Raw genomic sequence first — 8061 nt, 5'->3', positions numbered from 1 at the left:
GGCTCACCGGCCTATAGTTACTAGGGTTATCCCTACTCCCTTTCTTGAACAAGGGAACCACATTTGTTATCCTCCAGTCTTCTGGCACTACTCCTGTAGACAACGAGGACATAAAAATTAAGGCCAATGGCTCTGCAATCTCCTCCCTTGCTTCCCAGAGAATCCTAGGATAAATGCCATCAGGCGCAGAGGACTTATCTATTTTCACCCTTTCCAGAATTTCCAACACCTCTTCTCTACATACCTCAAAGCCATTCATTCTACTTAATTGTGACTCAGTATTCACATCGGCAACAATGTCCTGTTCCTGAGTGAATACTGACGAAAAGTATTCATTCAGTGTCTCCCCAATCTCTTCAGCCTCCACACGCAACTTCCCACTACTATCCTTGACTGGACCTATTCCTACCCTAGTCATTCTACTACTCCACCAATCTTTGTGTCATCTGCAAACTTGCTGACCATACCAACAGTGCCCTCTTCTCGATCATTTATGTATATTACAAACAACAGTGGCCCCAATAATAACTGGAGCAAAGAAGAACAAACCCTATCGATTCGTTTGTGTATCTGTGCATATGTAAGGGGGAAGTTTAAAAGCTCAGCCCTGAAAAATAATTTTGAAGTGCACAGTATACCTCCTCCAGCCAATGATTCATATCTGAGCTGCTCTGAACCTTCGCCTGGAGATCTTAACACCACTGTGACCACAGTTAGCCTTTTTCTGTACAATAGCATCATTGCCCAATAAAACAAATTGTGGGCAAAATTTGAAATCTCTTAAAAATGGGCGCTGGGATCTAAATGTGCAATTACTCCACAGCCATTGGTTCAAATGCTGTCAGCATATTAACTTCACGCTGCCTGTGAATATACATGATTGTCCCATGTAATCCAGCAGTAGTATCTGGATGCATCAGCAAGAGACTATGGTTTGCTCAAGACTGAGGCTAGACTACACTAGATAAAGCAGAGGTGTATTGCAACTCTAGCTGGTGTTGGTATAGGTTCTGGAAGAAGTCTGCATGATAAGAAGAGTAAATAATAGCATAACAGGGGCACAGGTTGTGCTCAAAGGTTCTCTGATACTCCACTAGAAATGGTGAAGATAAAGGGAAATGTGATTTATCTACAGGGAGCCATGAGATTCCCCAGAACAACTTATGGCTGACTGGGAGAGCATGCTGGAAATAAAACCCCACTATTCTCTATAGCTGTGGTCACAGTGGTGTTAAGATCTCCAGGCAAAGGTTCAGAGCAGCTCAGATATGAATCGTTGGCTGGAGGAGGTATTACTGTGCACTTCAAAATGAGTTTTCTGTGCTGGGCTAGAACAATTCAGTCTGAAGGTAGAAATGATTAATATTTAAGGTCATTGGCATGAAATTACATAGCGTGCGAATGCTAAGGGCTTGTGAAGAAGGTTGTCAGTTTGAATTGTACTTCTGACTACATTGCATACAGACAATGACTGTAAGTAGCTGATGCAGACGTAATGCTGCTTTGGATGTTACAATTTACTCTCAGTGGGAATATATGTTAAGATTTTAGATGATTTATTGCACATAGGTTTTCACAGCAGTAAAATCTTAACGGTATAGTTTAATCGGGGAGCAGAATATTCCCTGCTCCATGGAGGTGGTTTTGGAGAAATGTTTTAGGAGTGGTAACTGAGATATTTGTTCTAAATATCATCAGACTGGCTTCCTGATACGCTTCTGTATCCTGGCATGTTTTTCAGAGGTGGGCATGTAGCAGTAACAGGAAATAGCCTGACAGCTCCTGGAATACAATCAAACTTTACACATTGGTTTGAGGAGTGTTCTCAAACAAAATTTGACTTGAGCCACCTAAGGAACTGTGTCTCACTATTTTTATTTTTCCCAAGGTCCGTGTGCAGCAATGACTTCTGGTCCCAGAGTCAATGCTGCAGATGGCATCAACACATCAATCACTGTGTGTGGATCCTTGGAGTGGCTTGCACAACTTAAAGGGAACATTGCTAAGGAAATTTTAGATCAATGGTATGAGTTTTTAAAGAATGTCTTAAAGGAGTAAATTGAGGTAGGGGGCAGAGGGTTTTAGGGAAAGAATTGCAGAGCTTAGGGCCTTCATAGCTAGGCTGCCAATAGAAGAGTGGTTTTTTAAAAATTCATCATGATGGATATCACTGGCCAGACTGATATTTATTGCACAATGGACAGTTGAGAGTTAACCACTTTGCTGTAGCCTGACAAGGTAAGAACAGCAGATTTTTTTTTTCACCTAAAAGACATTAGTGAAGCAGATGGGTTTTTCCTACGATCATTTCATGGTCATTATTAGACTCTTAATCCCAGATTTTAATAGATCTCAAGTTCCGCCATCAGGAACATTTGAACCCAAATCCCCAGCTAGGTTTCTGTGACAATATCACTGGGTCACCATCTCCCTAGGATTTCAAGTCCAAAATAACTACTCTTCAGAACTGAAAGAGGTTAGAGAAGTAATAAGCTTAGGAGCCCATAGTTTTGAGAAAACTGTATTATGATGGATAGAAGTTTGGCTAACTAATAGAAGACATGGAGGCGTTCATTTTCAAGATGACAAACCAAAACTAGTGGAGTGCCACAAGGATCAATGTTGGGACCACAATTACTTACAATTTGTATTAATGACTTGGATAAGGCAAGTTAATGTACTATTAATAAATGTTTGGATTATACAAAAATGGGTAGGAGGGTGTGTATAGTTGAGGGATACGGACAGATTAAGTGAGTGGACACTCCTCAAAAATATAATGTGGGAAAATGTGAGGTTATGCATTTTGGCAGGAGGATTAAAGGAACTGAGTGTTGCAGCACACAGGGATTTGGATGTCCTTGTGCATTTTTAATGCAGTCACAGGGCATGGGCATCACTTTTTAAGCAGCATTTCTTGCTAATCCCTAATTTTCCAGAGGATGCTCAAAAGTCAACCATATAGCTCTGATTTTGGAGTCACACGTATGTCTAAAGCTACAACACAAGGTCAGCAGGTAATAGGAAAAAGCATTTCAATGGGGAAAAAATATAAAAATGGAGAAGTCTTGCTAAAACAAGGCATGAGTTAAACCATAGGTAGAGTAGTATGAACAGCATCAGGGACTCAGGTTTGATTCCACCCTCAAGCAACCATCTGTGTAAAGTTTGCACATTCTCCCCATGTCTGCCTGGGTTTCCTCCCACAGTCCGAAGATGTGTGGGTTAGATGGATAGGCCGTGCTAAATTACCCAAAGTGTCTGGGAGGTGCAGGCTAGCTGGGTTAGCAGGGAAATGCAGGGTTACAGGGACAGGGTGGAGGGGTGGTTGTGGAGCTGTGGACTTGATGGGCTGAACGGCTTGCTTCCACACTGTAGGGATTCTATGATTCTGTGTGTATATGAGACAAGGGTGCTTTGCTGATATATCAAAACAGGAGAAGCCTCAACAGGGAGTGAGAGGATGGGACCCAGTTACATCAGGAGAAGTATTGAAGACACCAGGGAGAGAGCAAGGGGGATCCAGATCAGGCCTATCAGGTCAATGATACTAGGACTGGAGAGAGAGTGACCATCAGAAAGCCAGCTGGAGCATGTAGCCCCAGAATCCAGCAAGAAAAAAAACAGTAAAACTTAAGAATGACACTGGTCCAAATTTGTTTTTTTATGTCTCAGAACAGTGCTCCGGTATGACCAGTGTGTTTGTTTCTAAGTATTACCTTTTTATTTGCTTGATGTCCCTGTTGGGTGAAATGTGCCATTAGGGATTAAAAGATGGCATGAGAGCTGGTGTCCGGTCTGATTAGCCATCAGCTTGTTGCTGTGGCAGCAATGGACCTTTGCTAATCTGACCAGAGTTGTTTGATTATTAGCACCTTCTCTGCTCTGCTGCTGACTCACAAGCAAGCAGATTTAAACCCTCCTGGCGTGGTATTGGGGTGTGTGGAACTGGGGGTCAAGATTAGGAACAACAACGTGCAAGTGTCTTAGTCCCTATCCATGCATCAGAGCCTGGTCTGCACTTGTCTTGGATTCCTACCATTGGACAGGACTTTGCTCTGCCAGCACTGAATTGTCAGCGTGCAATGGCACTTCTTAAAATAACTCACACACAGGCATCATCCACATCTGGATCTAGAACATCAGGATGCTTGATGACATCTCGAGCAGTGACAGACCTGAACATCACACCTGAACATCACTATCCATGAATTCTAGTGTTATGATACTGACCTTAATGAGATACAACAGGCAAGGAAGACCAGCTCAAAGAACAAAGTGGCACTTACACCTTCAACTGGAAATTCAGTCAGGAAAAGAATACCAATTCTATAGGATGACATCACTGTAAAAAACGAGCTGGTTGATCATCTTCATGAGTCCATTGTGGGATAGACGAACTTGGCATGACTCTTTGGTTCAGCCTAACCCAGAAGCAATACACAACGTTGTCAATGTTTTAGTCCCAACCAGTGTTCCTTGTGAACCATGCAGCCACTCCCCTGGTCCATACCATGCATAGCTCTGCTGTGCCGGAGAGCTTGCGCTTGCCCGTCCCAGCATTTACTTCTGTTTTTGGAAGCCACTACTGAGGACGAACCTCAGAGGCTCGGAGAAGGAAAATAAATAGAGGGAATGTAGGCCCCAATCCAAGAAACAATAGATGAGACGAAGCTAGGAATTCTATTCCAGCCTTAATAAATGTTGTCCTGTTTCCCAAAGGGAAACAAATTGATCCCTGGAACAAGTATTGAGTTAGATTGATCAGGCATGATCATAATGACTGGTAGGGCAATATCTAAGGGCTGAATGGCCTACTCCTGTTCCTATTTTCTACATTTCTCTCCGAGGAAACAATTATTGTGGTGAGAATGACAAGGAGATCCAAGAGTTACTGAATTTCAAGCCGAAGGGACTCTTGAACCGAAAGCACCACCAATACTTAAAGGAAAGAAAACACATCAAATGAAGGCCAACTTCCAAAACAAACCATTGACCTGGATGGACAATGCATGAGAAATACAGCAACTCACTGACAACCATGAGGTCGATGGATTCTTATGCAGAGTTAAGATCATCAATGGTCCAAACACCTAAGCACTTAACCTAGTGAGAGTTAAAAACAGAGTGGTTATACATTTCAGTTTTACACTAACAATCTGGACAAAGGAACTGAGGGCATTGTGGCTAAGTTTACACATGAAGTAAAATAGATGGGGGGGGGCAGCTAGTGTTCTAGTGTTGAGGAGGCAGGGAGACTGCAGGAGGACTTGGCCAGGCAATGAGAGTGGGCAAAAAAACAACAGATGTAATAAAATGTGGGGGAGTGTGAGGTTATGCATTTTGGTAGGAAGAATAAAGACATGGACTATTTTCAAAATAGGCAAGGCTTTACAAATCTGAAGCTTAAAGAGACTTATGAATCCTAGTTCAGAATTCTCTTAAGGTTAACATGCAGATTCAGTTAGCAGTTAGGAAAGCAAAGGCAATATTAGCATTCATTTCAAGAGGGCGACAACACAAGAGCAGGAATATACAGCTGAGGCTGTATAAGCCTCTCGTCAGACCACATTTAGAATATTATGAGTAGTTTTGGTGCTTGTATCTAAGGAAGGATGTGCTGGCTTTGGAGGAGATCCAGAGGAGATTTCAAGAAGTATCCTGGAGATGGAGAGTTTGTCATAGAAGGAACAGTTGAGGAATCTGGATGTGTACTTGATGGAGTTTAGAAGTATGAAGGGTACCTCATGGATACTCATAGAATACTGAGAGGCATGGATACAATGAACATGGAGAAGATGTTTCCACTAGTAAAAGAGACTAAGAACCGAAGGCACAGCCTCAAATTGAAGGGATGACCCTTTACAATTGAGATGAGGAGGAATTTCTTCAGCCACAAGGTAATGAATAAGTGGAACTAATTGCCACAGAAGGCTATAGAGGCAAAGTCCATTCCTCCAACTAATCTCATACCATCCTCATACAGTCTACCCAGCAAAAAAAACATTGCTTTTTGCTTTCCGTACTTTCTACTTTTAATTGCCACTAACCTATTAAACACAGAAATAGAAGGGGTCTTGATTAGTGAGGGAATCAATGGTTCTGAAGAGAAGGCAGGAGAATGGGGTTGAAAAATATATTAGCCATGAACAAAAAGCAGAGCAGACTCTATGGGCTGAATGGCCTTGTTCTGTTTCTATATATAATGGTCCTGTGGTTTATTGACACCTGTTACAGACAGAGAGGCAGTAAGTGCTCATTGGAAGGAGCACTTTGAGGATCTCCTCAAGCAAAATTCAGTACTTAACTTGAGTATCCTTGAATATGTCCCATCGCATGCTACCCATCAGCATCTTAGTACAGCCCCAAACTGAAATGAGGTTGAAAAGGACATCAGACATCTGTGAGCCAATAAAACTGTCTGTACAGATGGAATTCATGCCAAAATACTGAACTATGGATATGATTACAGGTATTGTTATAAACACAGAAGGGTATATTTGTACTGTATTACATATTTGAAATAACTACAGTACCTGTGAAGGTTTTAAGAAGCATTATCATTTGGTAACTAACTTGCAATGTAAGTTCAGTTTATTCAAATTGAATTGGTTTATGCATCCATTAAACGAATGCCAGAATTTTTTCTAACAAACATATTGCAAGACCACACATGAATAGGAACATGGAACTAAGTGAGAATAAATCAACAATTGGAACAAAGTTAGGAAGCTCCCTTACAGAATTGCCTACAGACTCCACACTGAAATGGAATGTCAAAGGCTACGGGGGACTATTTAAATAAGAATACTCAGTTTGTCTGTCCAGGTTGATTTCAATTTTCAGCTTAAGGACTGTATCCATGGTAGGTTTATTTAGTTGACAGTGCCTGGCACTTGTGGTGGCATGTCAGATGCACACAGGACTGGAGCACATGCTATATTGTAACTGTCAGTGGTTGATACTAGCAGCAGTGGTATATTAAGGTTAGTGGCAATTAAAAGTAGAAAGTACGGAAAGCCAAAAGCAATGTTTTTCTTGCTGAGTAGACTGGATCCATGAGGATGGTATGAGATTAGTTGGAGGAATGGACTTGGCAAGACAAGGATGAGATTGGCAAGAGATGGATAGGAAGGATGGAAGGGCATGCATAAAATGGATGATATAGGAGTCATGATGATGATGGTACTATGTATGTGTGCCAAAATGGCAGAAACTATTGTTTAATACAAATTGTTTTAAGTTATTCTTTCTGCTGGAAGTCAAGATTCACTGGACCTGAATGAAGAAGATTTAGAAAATCTGTCAGATTAGTTTAAAGAATATCCACTGATGAAGATAATGATAACAGTCTATAACCTTCAAAGCTGACAGAAGACAATTCCATGATATGACATCCCACAAATTTACAGTCAAGAGTCATAGAGATGTACAGCACGGAAACAGACCCTTCAATCCGACTCGTCCATGCCGACCAGATTGGGACTTGGCCCATATCCCTCTAAACCCTTCCTATTCATATGCTCATCCAGATGCCTTTTAAATGTAATTGTATCAGCCTCAACCACTTCCTGTGCAGCTCATTCCATGCATGCACCACCCTCTGCATGAAAACGTTGCCCCTTGGGTCTCTTTTATATTTTTCCCTCTCACCGCAAACCTCTAGTTCTGGACTCCCCCACCCCAGGGAAAAGACTTTGTCTATTTATCCAATCCATGTCCCTCATGATTTTATAAGGTCACCCTCAGCCTCAGCCTCAGCCTATTCAGCCCCTCCCTATAGCTCAAATCCTTTTTTTCCCTTGAATTGAGACCATCTGATGTAAACCTGCCTTTCAAACCAGAAGAAAACAGTTCCCAGATATTAATATTCTATGACTATTAACAAGTCACAAGACTTCTTGACAAAATTTGTATGTGTATTCTTAGGCTTGTTTTCACACATAGACACCTTTATGTAGCCTTTTCCAAAGTGAGAAATTTTTGTTTCTGTTAAAGTTTTAGTGAAAAAATAACAGGAAATCATGTATTTGAAGAAGCACTATTGCAATAAAGATACTA

Source organism: Chiloscyllium plagiosum, chromosome 18 (assembly GCF_004010195.1).
Source record: "Chiloscyllium plagiosum isolate BGI_BamShark_2017 chromosome 18, ASM401019v2, whole genome shotgun sequence".
NCBI classification, from domain to species: domain Eukaryota; kingdom Metazoa; phylum Chordata; class Chondrichthyes; order Orectolobiformes; family Hemiscylliidae; genus Chiloscyllium; species Chiloscyllium plagiosum.
This window is presented reverse-complemented; position numbering follows the sequence as displayed.